The sequence below is a fragment of the Onychostoma macrolepis genome, chromosome 09 (assembly GCF_012432095.1).
Source record: "Onychostoma macrolepis isolate SWU-2019 chromosome 09, ASM1243209v1, whole genome shotgun sequence".
Taxonomy (NCBI): domain Eukaryota; kingdom Metazoa; phylum Chordata; class Actinopteri; order Cypriniformes; family Cyprinidae; genus Onychostoma; species Onychostoma macrolepis.
This window is the reverse complement of record NC_081163.1, coordinates 33,747,377-33,767,991: the sequence shown is the minus strand read 5'-3', so window position 1 is coordinate 33,767,991 and position 20,615 is coordinate 33,747,377. Positions and strand designations below refer to the sequence as shown.

Here is a 20,615-nt window from a genome sequence, read left to right as displayed (position 1 = left end):
CAGCAAAGACCATTTATAAGTGTCAGAAAAGACATTTATAATGATACAAAACATTTTCATTTCAAATAAATGCTGTTCTTCAGAGTTTTTGATTCATCAAATAATCCTTAAAAAACTGATTTTCTGTTTTCAACTGTTTTCAACATTGATAATAATAGGAAATATGTCATAAGCATCAAATCAGCATATTAGAATGATTTCTGAGGGATCATGTGACACTGAAGACTGGAGTACTGTCTATAATGATATTTCAAAATATTACAGTTTTTACTGTATTTTTGATTAAATAAATGCAGCTTTATTGAGCATACGAGACTTCTAAAAACATTTAAATATCTATTTTAATTAACATTTTAGTTGTACATGTTTCAGAAGAAAAGGAACTAAAAGCATTGTCAATCAATACAAATGTCAATTGACACTCATAAATTTGTCATATGAACCTCACAACATGCTGCTTTCTTTGAGCTCTAATGCACATGCATTACTAAGACCTCAGATTTCATGATCAGCCACTGACCTCAAAATTTCAAATCACACACTGCCCTCTGGTGGCCTCAAAGACGCATGACAATTCTGTCATGATGATGCACGACAGAGACTGCTCAAACTAATGTTACTGATGGCCAATGTTGTCACTATTGTGAATTATAAAGTGCTTATGTAACATCACAGACACATTTCTTCTTTGTACTCAGCACTCAAAGCATAAAAGATTTATAGATAACAAGAATCCCATCCTGTGGAATCTAACACTACGCAGGACAGATGGAGACCTGGTGCGTGTGATGCACACATCAGTGTCTTATCATCAGTGTTTATATCAGATGGTTTGGAAATCATCCTATCCAGTTGTAAATGGTTTTGGCAAGCTTAGCAGCAACACATTTCAATCGCTGTTAAAACACAGAGCCATTACCGCTCTCCAGCGTCTAATGTTTTTGTACCACACATCAACCCTCTCAAACACTCTCATAAGTAGTTTGAAGTTTATGTACTTGCCAATGAACAAAATAAGCACTGTGCATAACAGAATGAGAATAATCCTCTTACGTTATTAAAATTCTTCTCAGGTACTTTGGCCTGAAAATATCCCGTCACTGGTGAGGAAACCTCGTGGACAGACTGTACCAGGCCACAGAAATCTCCACCGTAACCAACCATGTTACGGAAAAACTAGACATGGGCTATTAACAGTAGTTGTTGGAACAGTTTCCAAGCCAGTCATTCTGAAGCCAACATTCCGTAGGTTATGTACGATACGCGGGGGGTGAGGTCGTTTGCAATCTGGCAACCCTGTAATTGTGGATCAGTCCTTCTCAAACATGCAGAAGGAAACTGGGCAGTGGGATGATGAAGTGCTAGCCAGATGTTGCAGAGTTTAGATCTTCATCAGAACAGCCGGCAGGATCATTAGAGATGGAGACCAGAGACCACCGCAAATATCTTAAACACACACCAGCACAGCTGAAGAATTATCAACATCACTACAGTACATGTCCAATGACCACTTTTACAAAATCCACTGTTTTATGATGCTATCACTGTACAGTGATGGTATCACAAATAATAACCCCATAGAATTTTGATATACACTATCATTCAATATTCAAGATTTTTTAAATATGACTCTGATGCTCCCCAAGACTGTATTTCTTTGATAAAAAAAATTAAGTAATAAACAGTAATATTTTGAAATATTATTAGAATTTAAACTGACTGTTTTCTATTTGAATATAATTTTCAAATGTAATTTATTTCCGTGATGCAAAGCTGAATTTTCAGCATCACTGCTCCAGTCTTCATCGTCATACGATCCTTCGGAAATCGTTCTAATATTCTGATTTGCTGCTCAAGGAACATTTATTTTCAAATGTCAATTTTTGCTGCTTAATATTTTTTCAGGATTATTTGCTGAATAGAAAAGTTCAAAAGAACAGCATTTATCCATTATACATGTCTTTACTGTCATTTGTCAGATTTTTCAATGGTGCCATATACTACAGTACTGAATTATTACCATATTCATCAGCTCATGGGGATTGGGGTTCGAATCAGGCTTGGATCAAATCCCGACCCTTTCATTACTTTTTGGTAAATACAGGCTAAAAAGCCCCCCAAATGCCTCATTCTAGATTCTAAACATGTCAGTCTCAAGTTTCTGGAAAGTTTTCGAATTCAGATTCCACTTCTCTCACGTTCTCTTGGCTCATCTCCGCGGCCCAGATCTTCCAAGCTTTATCAGCAATTGTTTATGTTTGATCCGAGGAGAGAGAGTGAGTGAAACCAGGGAGAGAATTAAAGGCAAGCGTTTCGGGGAGCTGTGCTACAATTAGCTCCCTGCGGTTAGCAGCCCTGTGATTTGGGCCTGGACTGGCAGGCCCGGGGCGTGGGCCGCTACAGACACTCAAACTGTGCTCGGAAAGGTCCCTGCTAACACACACTGGCCCGCGTAGAAGAGCGTCCGAGTATGCATGTGACAACAACATCATCATCATCACCAGAAGGCCTGCGATCACACGTGCTGCGAAGTCATGCCACGGTAGTCTAATAGATGCTGGACCGGATTGCTTGGCTCGCACCTTCTCCGTTTTATGCAGAATCCGTCTGGAGAGACAGCGGCCACGTGCAGCGTCAAGCCTGCAGAGGAGGCATCTGTTTCACATCACTGCCTTACACATTCCACACACAGCAAGCTCTTCGCTCTGACGGAGTAAAGCAGGCGCTCCCTGTTGCCTCCTACATGGGAGTGTTAATACTTTATACCTAATACTTAATTAATACAGCAACATGTGTCCTACCAACACTGCCACACTCTTGCTTTGTCCACATTCTTTAAGTTTTCTGAATCCTACTTCAGATCCCTATTGACAATTATAATCAAAGGAGATTTTAAAACAAGCTACTGCATGTGCACCATTACCTTCATGTGTCAGCTTGGAAACAAATGATGATTTCTGGGTGCTATACTATTTTCCAGAAAATAAGTCACAGTGGGTCAAAAGTGCATTATTAGGAGAAAAAAAGTGAAGTTGCATTGGTGCCCTAAAAGTAAACACAAATAAATACTTTTATTTCATGCCAAGTATACTACAAACACATTTACATATATATGTGCTTAATAAAAATACCCTGCTAAATTGGAACAACTAATTTTGCACTTAATGCACTTCAATTGTGCAGAAGTCCAACTAAAGACATACTGAAGTATATTTGATTGTGTTAAAGTGAAACTATTTCAAGTATACTTTAGGTACACTTTAAATATCTTACACTCAAAGACCGATATCATTCAAAGATCATACAATTCTCATCAATAGTGACATTAAAACACATTTTAGGCTTAATATTAAGAAATGTGCATTGTGCACAAGCAGTACTCCAAATAAAGTCTAACTATAATTTTTATAGTGATATAGTGATGTGTCAGAATAGATTTGAACTATACTCAGTATGAAATACTTTTTTTACTAGAGTGTACATATATATAATAAACACTCAAAATGTATTTTAGTTCCGCAAAAAATCCTGTAAATTTACCAGTATTCAGAATGAATCAGGCAAAACTGAAACTACTGGCATGTGGGAATAAGCTGCATAAATAAACTTGGGCTCACATACCTCTCACATTCGGCACAAATCCAAATGTGTGCACTTTGTGCAAAGTTTGCATGCTTGATGTTAATTCATTTCTAAATTTGTAAAACTTTTTAAATCAGCACCAAACAACTGAATGCACTTTTGACTGTGAGCAGTATTATTAGTGTTGCCAGCTTAGCAAACATATTTAGCTCATCTAGCATGTTTTCATGAGTGGAAAAAAAAAATGAAAATATGCAATTATAATGAACGGCAGTTCTGAAGTTACACATCATTTAGATTTTTACTGATAACAAATAAGCAGCAAAGGAAACATTAAATCTGAGGGCATGTAGCTGTGTGTGTGTGTAGGAGGACAGTCTAATGTGAACAGGAAGTATGCAGGATGTAATGGATTCCTCATCCCCCTCATGGCTTGTTGTGTAAGTCATCCCTCAAGATGAGGGCCACACCAAACTTCTACCATGTCACAACAAACACACACTCCCAAAAGCAGTACATCAGAATATGTGACTCATTGCATCAGTGACATTTTAGATTATATAACAAATGGCCCATCATATCCTTAAGTGATCCAAGGTCAGAAAACAGCATCATAATCAAGAAAAGGCACATCTCCACCCAAAGATGCCATTTCATAATCGACCAACCTGGCAGGGGAGTGTCAGAGGAATTCAACATCTATCTGAGAAGTGGATTTACTAAGAACCCTGATTAATGAGCAGCTAAATCCTAAAGAATGAATTTAATGGTGATAACTGCTGGGCTGCTCCAAAAGATGTGCTTCAACGCGCAAGAAATACCAGTGTATTTACTCAGCGATGCAGTCCGATACGAGCGGACGGCAGGAAATCGTATGACCTCTCGATAGACCAATGAGACCATAACGGATGTTCACAAAAGGCCACCCACTGTCCAACTCAATATTCAAATGCCCCCAGTATAATGCATATGGTCCTGATAACTATAACGTTTATTAAACTACATTACGAACAGAAACCGGTAGTGTCAATAAATGTATTAACCACAATTCATTTTTGAACACGTGCATGTTCTTCAAAAATAAATATAAGGGAAAACAAGAAATATGATTTCAGTTTACATCTTGATTGTAAGTTTTTTAGCATTTTAATACATATAATAATAATTATAATAATAATAAGTTTGAAAAAATCATCCTGCGCCCCCCTGTTTGGAAACCACTGTAGTTAAAGTAATGTTACAAATAACATTGACATTACATATGCTACTGTTAAATTTACACAACAGTTTACTTAAGTAAATAATTTTTTTTATTTTATTGTAAAATTTTATTTTAAAACTCTAGCGTTTCCTCTACACTGCTCATAAACATTACAGCATAGATTCCTGTGATAGCCTGTAATTTCAGACGATCAGTCTTTCCCATGATCACAACTTCATGCTGTTTGCAAATGGACAACAACAGTGTGAATTGTGCTTCCCACTGCCTGACCTTATAATCTTTAAACTCTGGGCCAGAGGTCAGTAGAGTGCAATGGAAAAAGCTCAAATTCGCCCATGGAACCCTGATGTCTGGCAAAACTCTTGATAATGAGAATGATAAAGACACCACGCATTAATTTATGCCATTACCAAGCCCAATAGTCACAGCGTCATAAATATGATTTAAAGTGCATTGATGGGCTGTGTGGGCCTATCAGAGGCATTAAGCTCAGTTAGTCTGCTCTCATGCAGCATGTTAAAAATGGATGCAAGGAGGCTTTGAAGTGGGGTCGTGACCCCTGTACATTCTTGACACAACACATGGTGGGTTTCATATAATGAAAGTGTGTTTGTTATTAATGGGAGCATGGTAAAGCCCGGAAAACACAGACCCAAGCTGGCCCTACAGAAAGCCATGCATCACCACCAGTGAGTGCATCAAATGACTCTACATATTTCAAACAAGTCAACAAAACAGGTTGTATTAAATGGGCATGATTCAACATGTAAATTACACTATGGTTTGGGGTTCCAAATCAGAATATAGAATCATTTCTAAAGGATCATGTGACACTGAAGTAATCACTGCTGAAAATTGCCATCACAGGAATAAAATAGGTATAAAAGTGTTATTTTAGATTGTAATAATATTTTACAATGTTACCGTATTTACTGCATTTTTCATCTAAATAAATGGAGCCTTGTTGAACATAAGAGACCTCTTTCAAAAACATTTTAATTTAAACAAATCTTACCGAATCCTTACTTCTGAATGGTAGTGTATATAGTCCTGTTTCAGCCATTACCCACAATTCCGTGACCAGAACACAAAAACGGATCAATGAAAGGGCAAATTTTCAAACAAGGAACAATTTGAATCAATATTTGAATCAAAATAAAATTATCAGCATTCATTTATACAAAAAAAGAGATTCATCTTAAGAGCCATAAGCATAAATTTGCTGCAATGTAAAATAAATTGTCAGTGACTTTTGTTTGTGTAGAGTGTTGCAATTAGTCAGTACTACCCTGCACCCTTCAGAGTGTTCTGTCTTTCTCAGAGAGTGGGGAACAGTGATACACACTTTCAAGTGGAATTTCCCTATAATGTTATTTAACTAAGAGCATTCCTCTGAAATCATCACATGACCTTGTGTGACATCTTGTGCCAACGAACTGCTTCGAAACAGCAAGTGCGCAATAAAGCATCCAATCATACACCAACATCCAAGTGAACTTCCTGAAATCTGGATTTGGAAGCAGAAATATGATCTGATGTATGAAAACTCACAGTCTTGGGAGGAACTGTAGACACGTGGCTCAATCTAAGCAGTTCTTGCACTTTTGCATCCATGCAAACCTTATCCAACCCCAACTACTGAAACAATGAGCGAGTACAGATGAGATTTACATGAGGAGCCAAATGGAAAAAAGAAAGAAAACAGTGGAGGGAGGCAACTACAGGACAGGTACAGGACCTGCCAAAAGCTAATAGGACTGTGCTATACCATGGACTGAGCAGAGTCGTGTAAAAATATACAGTTACGTATGGGTCAAAATTATAAAAATTTTCTTTTATGCCAAAAATCATTAGGATATTAAGTAAAGATCATGTTCCATGAAGATATTTTGTTAATTTCTTACCGTAAAAACATAAAAACATTTTTGATTAGTAATATGCATTGCTAAGAACTTCATTTGGACAACTTTAAAGGCGATTTTCTCAATATTTAGATTTTTTTGCACCCTCAGATTCCAGATTTTCAAATAGATGCATCTCGGCCAAATATTGTTCGATCCTAACAAACCATACATCAATGGAAAGCTTATTTATTCAGATAATATATAAATCTCAATTTCGAAAAATTGACACTTAAGACTGGTTTTGTGGTCCAGGGTCACATTTTATAAAACACTGGAACTGATGGCATTAAACACCTAGGAAAAGATTTTGGAGTGAACAGCGGTAAATGCTACAATGGCTTGTGCCCACTTACCAGGCTTTCAGCAGATCAGTTAGGACTTTTGGGCTACGTTTACGTCACCTAATAAATATTCATGAGCCAAACTGATGGCTTATCTCAAATATCCCCTCACTTTTCTGTTCTTAAACCCTGTCAGACACGTTATGGAAGTAGAAAAAACTATAATCAGAGCATTTGGAGAGCAGTTTCCATTCGCAAGTCCAGCATTCATCTGATACAGATGTGGTTTATTCCAAAAGCCCAGAGCTTCGTGTCCTTGGGGGCTGCTTTAGTTTGTAGATCTCCGGTTTATTCACCCCTACTTCAGGAGCAATAAAGATACAGAGGGGGGTTTGGTTTGTTGCTGGGCTTAAGTACAGGAACCCTATGCTGACTGGGCATAATTACAAAGCAGCATCCAAGTTCCTTGTGGAGCATGAGTGGAAACGTTCCTCCAACCACAACACCAGCTCAAGTCCAGTGACTCTCAGTGAAACACAGGGGAGCATTGAGGAGTGTTTTCCCACGACTACGGTACAGCTGTCATCCTCAGGGATGGGGGACTCGGGACACGACCGCAGTAAGCTCCTTGCACGAGGCAGATTCCAGCTTAGCTGTGGTGAGGATACAAGCAGAACGTCAGGGCAGAAAGAAACAGCTTCAAATAAGATCCAGATTTTCCTTCATTCCCTCTGCCTTCATCTCGAGGAGAAAAACAAATGTACTCGTGGTGAGGACGAGCTGGCCTCAGTCATCGTAGGAAAAAATGAAAATGAATCAACAAGAGAGTCCAACTCTCAGCTTAGTATTCCAGATGTGAGCGAGGGAGCATGGAAACACACAAACATAACACATTCTCTCGCTTGCGTATGAAATCACATGCAAAAATAGACCGAAAACCATCAAAACAGTTGACGAGTGAGATTATTGGGTGCACAGTCAAAGTTTGAAAATATTAAGCGTTAGTGACATTTTCCTCCCTGCATACCTCTCTTTTCCTCCTTGTTCGTCTCCGTTCTTCTTCGCAATTTGATTGCGATCACTCCCCAGAGAAAGACAGGAGTGTCGTTGGCAGAAAGCTGCAGACAGCCTTCTACACAGTCAACATAAACAGTAACGGGGCAATGTTTAGACTGAAGTTCAGGGCACAGTGGCTTTGCGATTAAACTGTCTGCGAGTAGGCTCTTTATAAACGTTCAAAACAAAAAGAAAGAATAAGCTGGGGAGAGATAATAAGCGGAAAAGAAGGGAGTTTTTTCTCTTTTCAGTATCAAAGGGAGGTCCCCTGGCGAGCCACTGTGTGTGGACACCACACACACACACCCGCATCTCTAGACAGGGACCAAAATAGCAAAACAAATCTTAAGAGAGGTTTGTGGTTCTCACGGATAAATAAAAGCAAGTGACAGCACTATAAAGGTCATAGCCAGAGATCAAAGATAAGCTGACTAAATAAACATTGTATAACATTCCCAAAAAGAACATTTGAAGAGTTTAATTGCAAAAACTGATAAACGCCACTTAAAAAAAAAAAATTCTCCACATATAGCTCGATCTGAACCCTAAACATGTTTTGTCAAAAAAGCCGGTATTGTCCACTTTCAAGGCATCGCGAGTTCACGTTTTACTGCAGAAGCCGACAAGCGGCCTTGTTGTTTTTGAACAGAAGCCAATAAGTCCATTCTAGCAAATCAGCATGCTGTATTCAGGTCAGGTGACAAGGCTACTTTCACTTTGAAAAGACGTGCTAGCTGAGAGTTTCGTCTCAACTTGATGAACCTGTGATATCTTCTTCAGGGCATAAAAGGAAAATAAAGGCTGAAACGTTTTCACGGATCCTTGCGAAAGCAGCGCATTACAATGGTGAGGGAAAAACTGTATTGTGTGTAATCATCACATCCATACAGTCTATGATCACAACAACAACAACAACGTTCGTGCCAAATTACATATGGTTTTGAAAAACCTGCATACTATTGTCAAGGGAAAAAATGGCTACATTTAATATAAAAGTATCACATGGTATAACCATGAGGAAATAATTTTCCTTACACTTCCTATACATGACAGTGGACAAAATGTAAATTTATATATATTTGTGTATATATGTATATTTGGTTTGGTTCTCACACTGCACATTGTGTGAAATTAACACATTTAAGTCAAAGAATTACAATTATTAACTAAAACTGAAATAATTATTACTATATTATTATTATTATTGTTGTTGTTGTTATTGTTATTATTACATTTATTAAAGTTATATAGAAATATATACAGTCATGAGGGTCTGCAAGGGGTCCTATATATACCAATCTTCTGTTTAAATTTTCTCATTGGTCGCACCACATGACTTTGATTTAGTGGATAAAGGTTCTTTAAATATTAATAAGTCGTGGTGCAATTTTCTTAAAATCCTTTTTCCCCTAGATATAATAAAAGATTATGGCCAAACTACCCGCCAGACTATTATGAAAAGGTTTTCTTTTCAAGAATTCCTTTCTTTTAATGAGAATTGTCCTCCTTTATTCTGACTATAGTATCATCCTGACATATTTTACTTTATGTACCAAAAAATGTCAGAATGCAATTCACTTAAAACATGCTCATAATAGAAGAGCCATTTTCAACTCCCTGCATGTATGAACTGGATGTTTACAGAATTTTTAATAAGTAAACAGATTTAGGTAAAAAAAAAAAACAGAACATAAATGAAACCCGATGTAACAGCTTTCAAATGATAAGTTGCATAAAGTGCATGACACATGGTGTCCTGGCAGTGTGCAAATCAGTCTCCTGCTCAACAGATGGTACTGTCTAACATAATTCATCTTATTCGAGTCAGCACAGGTTGTCAGAGACCACATACAACAGGCAGACTGAGGTGCAGGGATGCTGGTGCTCAGCCAATGCCACTGTTTCTGGCACGATCCCTACATATGGGAGTGATCATAGGCCGTATTCCCACTGATCCCACAGCACTGCTATGCCACTGAGATCCTTAAGCGTTATTAAAGCCGCCATTTATCTCCAAGAGAGACTGAAAAACACAAAAGTATGCGTGTGACTGAGTGCCACGTTGTGCTCGGGGAAAAACAGATTGAAAATGTGAAAGAAGAGACTGAAAAGAAAAAAAAACAGCAAGAATTCAGATGAGGATGTGTGCTGGAAATGTTTAAGAGTTATCCAGTGGGAGCATTTCGCCAAAGACTGATGGAATATGTCCTACTGAACAGGTCTGACAAACAAAGTCATGATTGCCTTTCCATTTACTGCACGAGGCCTGGATGGTTATTTCCACTACAATTTTTTTTTTTCGCTCTCAGCAAAAGTTTACATTTGATGCCTCGTTCTCGTGAGCGCTACATTCCAATCCATGAGATCAACTCCAAGTCCCAATGACACGCTAGATACCTAACTGCAGTGAGTCTTTAGTAACATATGATGTTCTTCCACACAGTCCTGAAGATCTTTGTAAAAAAAAAACTAATTCAGTTACTAATAACGTTTCAACTTGTCATCCAAATGTAATTAGGCCTACTTACATTTAAAGACTTGAAGAAAGAAAATCAGAGGATGAATCTGACTTTCAGTCTCCATGGCCTGCTGGAAAAGCCTCTTCAAAGACTTGTCATTCGGATCTGGCTCCATTCTGGTGTGGAACATCCACTTTTCATGATCCAATAAATTCCTGATGAATAAAACAATCTCGGTCCTTCAGTTTTTTCACATTTAATATTCCATTTCATTCTGAAATGGATTATTACGGACGTAAAACGGATTCCCATGAAAGTTACCACTAAAATCCAATCAAATCAACTCTACTCTTAACTCCTGACTGAGTGGTTATCAAGAAGAGTCTTGAAGAGGAAATGAGTGTTCAGGAAAGAACTGAGAAAGCTAGTCCAGCAGAGATATTTTAATTGCTCTCATCCAGGGCATAAAGCTCAAATCTGGACATGGACCAAGTGTACAATCATTTTTACTGGCTTCAATTGTGGCTATTCATATTTCATGACCAAAGTGCTGGGCGGTTTGATCAAATATCGGTATCACGTTTTTTTTTAGGATTCTGGCGGTTTGACCGTTTATTACGTCTTTTTCCTGACTGTGCCTTTATATTAAACAGAATGCATGAAACAGTTGCAGAACCACTGTATTTTAATCACGATCCTAACAAACATGCTAGCATGAGCAGTTTTTGATGTGAATTGGATTGTATGATTTCAAAATTTAAAGCAAAAACAGAATGGTCTAACCTTAGCTACATAAAATGTAAAGGAAACAGAAACCGTAAAAGGGCTGAATGAGATGCAAATTCACTCTCTGCCAGCAGGTGGCGCTTATGGAACAGCAGCGATACAGCGTTTCCTTGGTTACTGCTTTAAACAAACCAGCGCTGCGCTTTTAAATACTACATTAATATGCATTATACAGAGGTAAGATGAAAAGAAAATACCATCTAAACTTTTCTGAAGACAGACAGTTCCCCTCAGAGATACGTGAGGGATAATCAACGGCTAGCTGTGCATTAAACGATTTGAATGCATGACGTGGAGGCGAAGAACCACCCGACACGCAGCGCATTCAAATCGTTTAATTATCCGCTCCAACTAGCCGTTGATTATCCCGTTTATGCCGTGGTCATTTGCCAGCATTCACATATTAAAGATGTTATTAATATTTGCGCTGCTACATGTGACCCTGGACCACAAAACCAGTCTTAAGTGTCAATTTATTCGAAATTGAGATTTACACATCATCTGAAATATGAATAAATAAGCTTTCCATTGATGTATGGTTTGTTAGGATTGGACAATATTTGGCTGAGATACAACAATTTGAAAATCTGGAATCTGACAGTGCAAAAAAAATCAAAATATTGAGAAAATCGCCTTTAAAATTGTCCAAATGAATTCTTAGCAATGCATATTACTAAACAAAAATGACGTTTTGATATATTTACATTAGAAAATTTGCAAAATATCTTCATAGAATATGATCTTTACTTAATATCCTAATGATTTTTGTGATAAAAGAAAAATCTATAATTTTGACCCATACAATGTATTTTTGGCTATTGCTACAAATATACCCCAGCGACTTAAGACTGGTTTTGTGGTCTAGGGTCACATATTTGACCGGAACAATAAAAATGATGGTTAAATGGGGTTATTTGCCCATTTAAAGAATTAGTTGCGTGTTATTAATAGTTCTAAAAGTTTCCCAACCGTTAGTCAGAAGAGTATGCAGTTAACAGGGATCTGCTCTCAATTAACAATGCTGTGTATGTTGCTTATGCACTTGTACCTCTATTCCGGTTTTCAAAATATTCATACCGTTTGAACCAGTATATTGCCCAGCACTACCAAAGACACAAACAAATCAGAGGCAGCTGGTTTTAGCAGACAGGACTGTCTTATTCTAGAGGCCTTATGACTGGTCAAAGAATTCAGGGATGGAAATGATTTGTTCATCAAAACACTGAAATAACAGCCAGAGTAAAAATGTCACTGGAAAAACACTGTGCGAAGACAGATGAGGTACATAAAACTGGCCACTGCTCTGGGCGGCACTGAAGGCACACTCATGCTGTTACGTAACCATGCGGTCTAATTGCTGTGTACTACCAGGCCTGTTCAATTGCTGTATAATGTGTAAAAACAGCAGCCTGTCTACATGACCTTTCAGAGCTAAAGCCAAAACACGAAGACTGTCTCACACCCGCCTGGGCTACACCCATCACACATCCATCACTGGACCACACTTTTCCTTTAAATGTTTGATTCAAATGGGCAGAAGTATACTGAGGACTCTCAAGCAAATTCTGGAAAACACTTGTTACACAGGTTGTGTGATTTTTCATGGCTACTAGCATGAAAGTTTTGTGGTTTACGTCCACGTGTGCTTGCTTTGAGGTCATCTATATGCTAGTTTACACATTAAAGTTGATCAAATTAGCTCTTTGTATATATATATACATATATATACACATATACATATACATATACACACTCACCTAAAATGTAGCAACAAGTTCTATTTCAGAAAATATTGATGACTAACAGGCACAACCAAATCTTTGTCCAATCAAATGCCTCCCACTATCATCAGTTGCTTCGGACTAACTAGCAAATTATTACTGTTCATCATAACTGTGACAAAGCTATTAATTAATTTCTTACATAAATAAAAAAGAAACATGCCCTTTCCAAACAGCCTGTTTCAATTGGAAATTCATTAAAACAGGAAGGAAAACCGCTTAACAAGCCACTTTCATGGGTTTTCATGAATGTGTCCACAAGCTCAATATTTGTGATCAAAATTAAGCACCAAATCAACCAAAATCTTTGATCATACATTCACGCAGTATGTTAATCAGGATTAAGTATAAAACATATCCTCTTTGATGATGTGGAGAGTTTTCTTTCCCAAGGAATGCACTGGATTAAATGTTTATAAAATTCAAGTCAAATAATATCTCAGTGGCACCACAAAGTCTCCATTGTTTATTACCTCCAGAGCTCAGCCATCCAATCTCAAAGCAACATCTAGAGCTCACAACCGTGTAGTGACACTACAGACAGTGCAGCTGGAAGAATGTGCACAAATCAATCAGTCAATTTGTCACACAACGCATGTTAAAAATGTCTTCACGCTAAGTGCAAAAGTTGCAATACAAAGCAGAAATCTGTGATGTCCCCGCTTTCACGAGGAAGGCATAAAGAAAACCATGTGTCAATTAATTTGGTCCAGGACTTTGACTCTTAACAAGCTGCAGGTTTAAATTTGCTGCAGACTTGCATAGATGGCACTATTTGCTACACATAAAAGCAAGAATTTCAGTGCTCCCTTCCTGGAGTGAAGAACACTAAATCCTCAGAGCAGTTCCCTCTCATTGCTCTCATTATTGCGAAACTATCATCAATGTTTCCCAACTTGATGCCACTGCAGATTTCCAGTCTGTACTAAAATAACCTTGTGAGTTAACATATTCAGTCAGATCTGCCGTGCTTCTGTCATTTCCACATCCCTTACCAGGGTAAACAAAGCGCCATCCAACGCTCTCCCTGGTCAAACGCCTCTGCGAGGCTCATGGGAGATGATGGTTCAACCTCATGAAGTCACAAACGCACACGCAAATTACTTAACATCTCCACACGCAACCAACAGAAACCAGGCTTATATTTGACATTAGGCTATAATTTGGTTTCAAAGACAATAGATCTATAATATTTTACAGATGATAAATGTCCATCAAGTTGGTTTGTTTGGGTGGGAGCTCATACAATTGGTTCACTTTCCAGGAAACAATGAAAAGAGGATGATCCTCTCAAACAGAAGCCACAGAGAGATGAAAAGAGATTGTTTCCCATGTCTCCATAAGCAGGATGCAGGTCATTCACCGCTGCTGTGTATGTGTGTGTATAGGAGGGCAATAATGTTGATTTGTAGATTGCCTCAATAGCCTATTTTTGCCTTTACCAAGAGCAATTTTACCTCAACAGAAAATCAATTCAATAATAGCTATACAGTGATTTTTGTAACAAGAAAAAAAAGATAGATAGATAGATAGCTACATCCACCCTTATAAGAGAAAAAGGTAACCGTCCTGCTTTATTCAAATATGCAAAAATATTGGAAAACAAATGGTGAAGATACTAAATATGGGAATCCACTAGACTGGGGATAGTTGATGGTATCTGGCTCTAGAACAGCTGCCTGTCCATGACCAAATAAAACACTGGAACCAAAGCTAGGCCAAGTATTCCAGCCATTTGTCTTGTCAATCACGTGGTCAATTCACATTAGCGAGAAAGCACAGGGTTTAGAGGAGGATGGAAGAGAAAAGATGTGGAAGCAAAAGAAGGATTCAAAGGTCCTAACATCCTGCAACAGAGTGACAAAGCATCACTAATGTCATCATTCACGCACAACTGAGTGCTGTAAACGGGAGACGTGCATGAAGACTCCCTGCGTGGGCTTGGCAACACACACAATGGGAGAGAGTCTTCACACTCGGCTCTGCCAATTAGATGCAGAGCAGAGGATCCAAAACAAACTCCAAATTAACAAATTAGCCATTCTGTAATCCCGATAGATGCACAAGTGAGCTTAATTCAGTTCAACTCACCTGATTGATTATTACTTGCTAAAAATCATATCCAGAAGCACAAAGTAAGATTTGCAGCAAGGACGCAAATTGAAATACTAAATGCAAATTCAATTCTTGAGCATTATGCAAGACATAAAAGGCCTACACTCAGGTCTAGATACCCCTTTACACATCTTAAGGCCCAGAAGGGTGTGGTGTCCGCCAACGACACATATTGGCGATTCCCCAGACGACACAACCAGCACAGATGCTCCAGTTTTCCAATCCCAGCTGCACAGTAACAGGGTCACACCTGATAACGCACTTAAAATACAAAGCAAGTGCTTCAAAATAGCAAGTCATCTACTAGGTCTACTAGCGTACAAGTCACAAAATCGTAAAAAATTAAAAATAAATAAAGGTTCCAAAAGGTGTTTTTGTATCAACGCAATAGAAGAACCATTCTAGGTTTCGCAAAGAACCATTCAGTGAAAAGTTCTCAAAAGAACCGTTTTTTCTTAGTGTGGAGAACACTTAATATTCTAAAGAATCTTTTTCCACTAAAGAACCTTATGTGCATTTGAAAGGTTCCATGAATGTAAAGGTTCTTCACAGATGCCAATAAAGAACAATTATTTTTTAAGAGCGTACCAAAGCCATTTCAGCCAAGCCTCTCTAATATCACAGCCGTATCTCAGAGGTTAAATATATAGCCAAGGCATAAACTCTAGCTGGGATAAAAGGGGGCAACACTGTCTGCCTCGGGGCACTTAGGGAAATGAGGGGCCCTTATTCAGTGTCAGTACAGAGACAGATCAGAGGCAGTCTTGCTGATGCTACCATTAAATTTAATGAGTAAGGAGAAAGAGGGGTTTCTGCAGTAGACAGTGAATAGAATCAAAGATGACGATTCTGGTACAGGACAGTCCAGCTGAGGCCCCATTTACACAGCAGGGGGGTTTGTGTTCATCCACAGAGACATAATGCATCACACTATGAATCAATACTGTTGCCCATTCTCTTTTCAAGCAAACCCACAAGCTTTGAACGTGGTCCAGGCTGTGTACACATCACAATGACCTGCAGTTCATCAATGCAAAGATGAGCCTAATTTGAGTTCATGCAAACATGGCCAAGAGCCGGTCGGAACGGTTTTCAAATGTTGATCACTTTCCATGCTACACTAAACCTATTTAGTACTGTTGAGGGATGTAGAGGGCTGTGAGTTGCAGCAACGAAAGCATCCAGAAGTCGTTAAATATCAATGAGCCTACAATGTAAATCTATAGATGTTAGAGGATTAAAAAAAAAAAAAAAGTGTATTATAATGTAACATACCACAAAAATTTGGGGTCAGTAAGATTTTTTAAAAGAAATTAATACTTTTATTTGGCAAAGATGCATTAAATTTGTTTAGCAGGTAAGACATTTATAAAATATTATGTAAATTAAAAAATGCTGTTCTTTTAAACTTTTTCATCAAAGAATCCTGAAATCACTGAACATTAAGCAGCACAACTGTTTTCAACATTGATAATAATAATAAAAATAATAATAATAATAATAATAATAAGGAATGTGTTTGAGCAGCAAATCAGCATATTAGAATGATTTCTGAATGATAATGTGATAATGAAGACTGGAGTAATAGCTGCTAAAAATTCAGCTTTTCCACAGGAAAAAAAATTACATTTTAAAATATATTCAAATAGAATACTGTTTTTATTGTACTAATATTTCACAATATTCCTTTTTTTTTTTTTTACCGGATACAGTTTTTTGATCAAATGAATGCAGCCTTAGTGAGCACAAGAGACTTCTTTCAAGATATATCTTTTTCAAATATTTCATCAAACAATAATACAATGTAATAAAATAAAACAAGTTATATTGATGTGGTAACACATTGAATGGGTAGATAAAAGCACATTGCACTCCTCCATTACATGCTTTCCTGTGGGTGCTCTGACATCATTCCATCACTTCCTGTACCCACTTGCTCTTTTCTTATCTTCATGAAACCAGTACAATCAGAGCAGTCAGTTTGTATGGTGCTGAAAGGTCAAGGTGGAACAGAATTCAGTAGAATAAGTCCGCTAAGGTCAACACCACTTCAGGATCTACATTTGAAAGAGCTCATGAGTCAGCCAAAGGCCATTCTTCCAAACAAAAACAAAGATCCTGGTTTGTACATGTTATGAATAGAATCAAAACTATCACACCCTTTCTAGAGGGCTGCATAGGAGGCAGACACACAAACCGGCCCTTGAAAATTAGACATTTGGATAGACTGACCACAATTTAGCCCAGTGATCCTCTATTGTGTTAGGCTTTAGTCCCACATAAATGCCACTATCCATGACAAGGGTACAAAATAGAAATTCATTTTCAACAATAAGTTCGTGAGATAGGTACTTACATTTTAGAAAATGTTCGTCTATCTCTATTTTATTTGATGTTCGCCATTTCTTCAACCCTGTTACCAAATATAGGGCATGAAACAATGATTTGAACAATTTTGTTCATTTATAACAAATATTAAACAGAAATAAAATATTCTACAATGGTTAACAGGGTTGAAAGTAACCGTTTTCGTATTCAAAATTTACTTAGTAGAGACAAGTTAGTTTGAAAACAAATGCTGGTTTATTATCAGTGAATTTATCATACTTACATTTTCCATAAATTAAAGAAAAATATATATTTTTTACAGTAACTTGGTCAAAAAAGTTGAATTATGTAACAAGAATGAATGAATAAATTATTAATATATATATATATTAGTGCTGTCAAACGATTAATCGCATCAAAAATAAAAGTTTTTGTTTGCATAATATATGTATGTGTGCTGTGTATATTTATTATGCATATATAAATGCACACACCTGCGTGTATATATTTCAGAAAAATAGGTTATGTTTATATATTAAATATATTTATTTATAATATAAATTATATGAATATAAATATAGACATGTAAATACATGTAAATATTTTCAAAATATGTACTGTATGCATGTGTATTTATGTATACATAATAAATATAAACACACACATATATTATTGCAAACAAAAACTTTTATTTTGTATGCGATTAATCGCGATTAATCGTTTGACATCACTAATATATATTTATATACCAATTTTATGTCCAGACAATTAGATGTGATTTCAATATTAAACATTTTATCTGAAATATCTAAGGTGGCATTCCAAAGAATTCATGCATTTATCGCTTTAAAAAACAAAAACAATCTCTACCCGTATTATGGAAAGTGCCAGATAAAAGTGGTGTGATCCATGCGACTGGGTCATGCTGGCTTTAGGTAGCAGCTGAAGTCAAGAGTTACTAGAGACTCCAAAAACAGCTCACAGTGGGACAGAGCGGCTGCCCGGGAGCAGCACATACTTTCAGATTCTATTTCCATCTAAACCAAAACCATTAGAAACGCAACACCTTTGCACAGGCTGTGTGGAAAGCTGCTTCTTTGGCATCTGGGGAACTGAAAACATCTCAGCTTTTCTTCAAGGCTACTGACATTGATTTCATTCTCCCTTGACGCCCTTTACCAGTGAATCATGCAACTACAAAAAAAAAACAAATTACAATATTAAAGTATCTCTTTACATTATGGAAAGTTTAACCATGTCTGACAATTTTACAAAATTTCCACTAGGTACATGACATCTTGTTCCTCAGACATCTGGTCTAGACACTTAACGCAGAGAGAAAACTCCAACACTCTTTTCCTGCACCTCACTGATGAGGAAAACGACACTTTGAATAATTATTGTTCAAGGAAACTTGAGACTGTGAAGTCTTTGCTCTCACAGTGGTGGGGCCCCAGGGGCCTGACGTCCTCTCCCACTGTCCCCTCTCATTAGCGCAGAGCTAAAGCAGGCGCTCTGAGGAGATGACCACACTTCTGAAACGAGACATGAAGAGGCACTAACTGAGAGGGTGGATGCAGGGAAGCAACACTGAGGTTTCCTCCAGGCGGGGTTCGAGGGGTTAATGATAGCGTGTCTGTGTGCACACGTGCGCTGGAATGTACGGCAGGCGGCAGGTCTGATAACAGGGCAGAAGACACACAGGGATGTAATTCAGGAACATCAGAGTCCTGGAGGAGAGACTGGGTCTACTGTTTCCATACATCTCCACATGCTTTCACTTTTCAAATGGAATTACCAATGCAGACAGGCTCTGCGGCGAGCGAACGGGAGGATCCGAGGCTTAAAGCAGCGTTATTTGAGATTTCGCTAACTTCTGGGAGGTTTTAAGGGTCGGGTACGTCCACAGACATTATGTTCCTTTCAAAACACACATCACATGTCTATGGAAATATTCAGAGTGTTATTAAAAAGTATTATGGTATGTTTAGAGAAAAAAGTCAGTCACGCACGTGGGATGAGATCATAACTTTGTCAAGTTCGCTTTGTGTAAGTGCACCAAGAACGTCATCAAATGAAATTATAATAGTTCACAATTTTCAGGGAACTCAACCTATGATATGACACTAAAACTAATTTGAAAAAATTCAATATATACACAGCAGTCCATCACCTGAGATGTCAATATCTACTAACATCACCTATATTTATAAAATGTAAAGGAATTTTGGCAAATCATGCAGTCAGCTGTTTTAGTGCTAGAGAAAGCTTACCTTTGGTTCTGTGGCAGTGCCAAGCTGATTTCTGAATGGAAAAGGTCCTCAATCAATCTGCGGAACAGAAAAGACTAATTAATTCAAGTTGCCCTGGCCCATAATACATTTAGATAGAAAAGGAGAGCTACAAATCAGTCCACTTTAGCCATCAGATCTGCAGTTTAAGAATGCATTATGCAGCCGTTGTACCTGATGTGACGATGCAGTGCTGTTGCTTTAAAACTGTTTATGATTAATGAGGCCACCGTTCATAAGCAAGTTGATATGACCACAAAAAAAAATGGAAAAAAGGTTGTTTTATGCAACATGGCTCTACTGGTCATGACAGAACCTGAGCTGTTCAAAATGTTTCAATATTATAACCCCAAGATTCAATTAATGCGTAATGCACATAATGCAAGCACAGTAGTTCTTGTAAAAAGGTAAAAGCTTTGACAGAATAAAATTTCAATTAAACTGAAAGCAACTGATTGATCAAGCCATAACGTTAAAGACTTCTCACAAATCTATGAGATCATAAGAAGCAGATGTTGACATGGGGTTGGTTTCTGATTTAAAGCAGAGAAACACATAATATGAACTCTTTTCATAATCAGGACATTGAAATGATTAAATTCTATGTATACTGCTATATGGAGAAAGATCATTGTGACAAATGAATTGGAAAGAATGCATTTAAAACAACTATTATTTTTACTGTAGTCTCTCAATTAACATGACAATAAAACAATCTATCTTCATAATAATTTTACAAAGATTAGTAAAATGTTATTTAGAACATTTTAGATGGAGACAGATGATAATCAGCTTTACCTTTTTTAATAA

The 20,615-nt window shown here is 37.5% G+C and overlaps 1 protein-coding gene across 5 annotated transcripts in view; it reads right to left on the bottom strand.

Moving 5' to 3' along the window:
• The window catches only part of raph1a (Ras association (RalGDS/AF-6) and pleckstrin homology domains 1a), a 69,179-nt gene that overhangs the window by 30,859 nt on the left and 17,705 nt on the right, over positions 1–20,615 (bottom strand). For 3 of the 5 annotated variants that reach the window (XM_058787140.1, XM_058787136.1, XM_058787139.1), the window contains exon 2: positions 19,788–19,844. The gene's annotated coding sequence lies outside the window, so the exon portion shown is untranslated. Of the gene's footprint in view, positions 1–7,061; positions 7,830–18,955; positions 19,050–19,787; positions 19,845–20,615 lie in introns of those variants that run through there. The other 2 variants (XM_058787137.1, XM_058787138.1) reach the window with 2 other exon arrangements.